This window comes from Mauremys reevesii, linkage group 3 (genome assembly GCF_016161935.1).
Source record: "Mauremys reevesii isolate NIE-2019 linkage group 3, ASM1616193v1, whole genome shotgun sequence".
Taxonomy (NCBI): domain Eukaryota; kingdom Metazoa; phylum Chordata; order Testudines; family Geoemydidae; genus Mauremys; species Mauremys reevesii.
The window spans coordinates 130,133,707-130,137,873 of NC_052625.1; the positions used below are offsets into that span (position 1 = coordinate 130,133,707).

General features: G+C 41.2%; 1 long non-coding RNA gene across 2 annotated transcripts; it reads right to left on the bottom strand.

The window, feature by feature from the left end:
- Nucleotides 1-2,165: 2,165 nt before the first annotated feature.
- Nucleotides 2,166-3,819, bottom strand: LOC120400164. Of its 2 annotated transcripts, none has more exons than XR_005595573.1 (4): nucleotides 3,698-3,819; nucleotides 3,151-3,243; nucleotides 2,436-2,476; nucleotides 2,166-2,236 (listed from the first exon to the last, which is right to left on the bottom strand). It is a non-coding gene; the product is annotated as an uncharacterized LOC120400164 (long non-coding RNA). The 2 variants fall into 2 exon arrangements; XR_005595574.1 differs by lacking the exon at nucleotides 3,698-3,819 and adding an exon at nucleotides 3,345-3,426.
- Between the last annotated feature and the right edge of the window lie 348 nt (nucleotides 3,820-4,167).

The following is a 4,167-nucleotide window of genomic DNA, read 5'->3' on the forward strand; positions in this document are numbered from 1 at the left end:
ATACTTCAACAACAACTACTTAATATTTTGTATTTACACTTTTTAAAAAGTTAACATTTAGAATGGTACCATTTGTTGTGGCTATGTATGATTGATCAGCTTAAAATAAAATGTAAAATAATGGTAAAGAGTCTTTCATCAATACACAGTTAGTAGAGAAGTAATTGATGAATTTTATTAATTGACCATTGCTGCTAAGTTGCATTTGTCTTCTAGCCGCTGGTGTGAATTTTGCAAATTAATAAAACATGAAATCAAGTATACAGCATTACTGAAATGTAGTTTTGTTCATTAATGTTGAAAAATAGTTGTCTATTTATGACTCTTTCCAAGCATAATAGTAACTGTGCTGTATTTTGAAAAAGTAAGGAAGACTTAGAAACATGAGACCTTACTACAGCACTCTGCTATTATCAGTTTGCTGAGAACATGAGTGATACTGAAGCTTTTGGCAAGATTTAGCAGGTTCGTGAATCAGCAAATTGAGAGTGTGGCTCTTCTGTAATAAATCTCTTCATAAAATGTTCATATCCTAAGGGTATGCTCAGTTATTTCTGTATTTTACAGTTAATTGTATTAATACATCTCCTTTCACATATTTTTACATTGGATTGTAATGTTAATGTGTAATTTTTCCTTGTGGAATTACTAGGTAACATGAGGCGTAATGAAAAATTACAGCTCACTTAAGTCTTTTAGAGTTTTAAAAAATGCTTATTATTGGTTAGAATCATACAAAGAAAATATATATTTATCTTAAATTTTATTAATTGCTTTCTAGAAATAAATTCACTATTTTTTCAGTTAGAAAATTTAATAGTTTCTTACACAAGACATTTCCAGCTGATTGATGAGGAAAATAAACCCTGGGTTTTTTTTTTTAAATATGGATTGTGCAATTGTGTTATTCAAAGTGAAGCTGCTATAGTAGATTGTACTCATTATCACTTCCAGCTACAAACACTTTACAAAAGTTATAGATTTTGTTTCACGTTTTGGGGTATCACACCTGCTTAAATAATTTTTCTAAACAAAATTATTTGCTCTTTTAATTTTCTTTTTTAAGTATTAATTTGTGGATTCAGTAACAACTACCTCTTGCAAATGTAGAAATACAAATTGTTTAGAGGCAAAGCATTGTAAATATGGTATAATTTAAAAGAAAATTAACACAATGTCTTATTTGTAAGAAAATCTCAAAATCCTCTCTGTATTCTGCAAAGTTTTATAGCTCTGGTGGAATTAAGATTTAGCATTTATCGATTAAAACAGAATTCACTTGGAATAGAGAGTTAAAACTTGAACTAATTTGTCAGCCACGATTATCACTTGGAAGGACATGCAGTTTATTAAAGACAACTACTGTGTGATAAGGATAGGATAGATACTAATAACCATGCCGTTTAAATTGCTTGAGTTGGCATTATGCCCAAGTTCTTCAGCTCAGTATATCAACGCACTTGTTGCTGGCAAAGAAAGAGAGGAACTCCCTCAGATCTGAAAATACCATACAAACTTCTCTTTCAAAATAAACGATGAGAATGAACTGTCCTGCTCACTGCTTATGTTTCCGTTTGGCAGAGAGGAGAAAGACAAAACTATCACAGTAAAAAAAAAAAAAAAGAAACCATCTTCCTAAATAGTAAAAAATGGGAAACCATAAAGATGGGGCTCTCATTTTGAAATTCATGTGTACATAGTAGTCCTACGTTTCGTTTATGTTAATGTTGCAATTATAAACAAACAGTTGCTTTGTCAATTCCCCCCCCTCAAAAAAAAAACCTTCTTGCTTTCAATGACTAACCTATGAAAAGTAGAAAACTCCTGGTGAATCCAATTATTTTGTTACAGTTTATTACTTTAAAAAAGTTTATATTAAGTTGCCTCAAAAGAAATAACACATTTGTTTCTATTTTAATTTAAATCAAGACAAGATTGATGTTACCACGCAATTTACAACAGTTATAGAAAGTGTTGTCTTGACCATTGTAAAGCTGCGATCAAGAAGGTATTTTATGCACAACCATTTCCTTTCAGTTTATACCAAAACTCAAATTAAGTTTATATTTGAGACACCTTGAGTATTGTGTGAAGTTAGACTTCAATTTCATACATGGAAAAACTAACTATGAAAACATGTTTTCATCATCATCTTCTTGAGTCCCTGTTAAAGAAAACGTGTATTCTCTTTGGACAGGAAGAATTCCTCAGCTCTAACATACATCCCGGTATATAACTGAAACAAACGACATGTTTGTTAAATACTTTATATTACCCCAATTGTTCAAATAGTGCCTAGTAACGGGTCAGCATTACCCCATTCATCAGCAGTTCAGTTGAACAAATATGAGTTTTGCTGAGACAATGGGCCTCAGCTGCATGACAAATACACGATATGACCTTGAATTTTAATCTTTGGTGAAAACGTGTCTTACCTTTTTTGCAAATCGTCCTCCAGCGTCTTCAAGTGACTGATCTAGAAAAATAAAAACAAACTCCAGATGTAACAGGGCAGAATTTGAATCCAACCATCCACTTTGCTAGTTTTTGTCCAGACTAGTTCCTCACCGTTTGAACTACAAACAGCAACTTTCCCGTGACATTTATTTTTACTAGTGAGCAATAAAATCACCCCGTTGTCCAATTAATGTGCGCATCAGCGTTTTCATGTGCCTTTCACCATCTTGTGCGAGGGGGGAAATGGAAAGGCAAAGACATAAAAGAGCATCGGTGACAAGAGTTTCAACTCATTTATAAATCCAGATAAAAGTTAATAGTTAAACTCCTTCCTCTCTCCTCCACCCTCCCAAGTGCTGATGTCCTTTAAGAAATGGACTGTTTTTGTTCTCTTTTACCAGAGGCTAGACAATCTGTCAACATCTCCACTTTATTTACGGGTTGAGCAACAGCAGTTCCTCAAACATCAACATTTTACGTTAATCCTGGAGATAATCCACTTCTCTAAAACTAAGAGATCTGCCAGCATCTGTATTATTTGTTTTTAAAAACCAACAGTAAGAGTCTCGATCTATCTTCCCTGCATTCAGAAGAAAGCAGGAAAACCACCCCAGAATCTCCCCACTCTGACCAGTTCCCTTCGCCTGCCCCCCCCAGACAGCCCCCCACAAATATCCCCTACAGATCCCCCACCTGCTCAAGTCTAGTGGGATTTCACAGGAGGAAACAAAATCTTCCAAGTGGTTCCTTTCGGGCGATTTCTTCAACCCGTCTGGAGGTCTAAACCTGAAAAACAAACACCTCTATTGAATGCAAACGAAGCTTTGGGGGACTGAGTTAATTCTCCCGCAGACAGCTATTCTCGGTGTCTGGTTACACAAACATACCTACAGACAGGTTGGAGAGAAATCCCTTAGAAACCAAAAATAAACGCAAAGGGGGGTGTTGTTTGGCGTGTGTGTGTGTATCTGGAGGGGGAAAGACCCCCAGGGGAGCAGGCCCCGGGCAGCTTCATTGCTTGGCCGTGGCGGCAGGCGGGGGGTGGGGGGTATTAAAACAATAGGAACAAGCTGGGAAGGGCAGATGCTCCAGAAAGTTTTAAAGAGCTCGTGAGAGAGAGGGAGACTTTCCCCTGGCCAGGGAGAGGGGGGTGTGGTTGGGGAAGGAGGGGGGCTGGGCTCCAGTGCCACCAGCCCCACCCGCACGCTTGCTTGGCCACTGGCCTCCGCGCCGAACTTACCTGCGGTGCCCGCGGGGCGCGGGGGGCAGGCGGAGGCTGCGGCTGCCGGGAGCAGGGAGCCCCCTGCCTCATCGCTCCCCGAGCACAAAAGGAAGCGGGGCGGCCGCCGCACCGAGCCGCGGGGAAGCAGGCGCCACCCCAGGAGGGACACAGCCCCCAGAAAGCTTATAAATCCCCGCGGGCGGCCCCGCCCCTCCTCCGCCACCGCCTCACAGCGGGGGGCAGCTGCCCGGGGGGCCTCGCGCTCCCGTGGTCTCCCCGCGGCGGGCCGGGCCGGGGGGCGTTCACCGGCCTGTTGCTCTGCCGCGGGGTGGCGGTGGGTTTACTCTGGGGGCTGGGGGTGCCGCGCGGGAGTAGCACTGGCTGCACCTAGCAGCAGTAGCCGCCGCCGCCCCAGTCACCCGCCGCGCTCCTGCCCCGGCTACTTCATTGACATGGTGGCGGTGTATGTGTGTGTGCGCGGGGGGGGG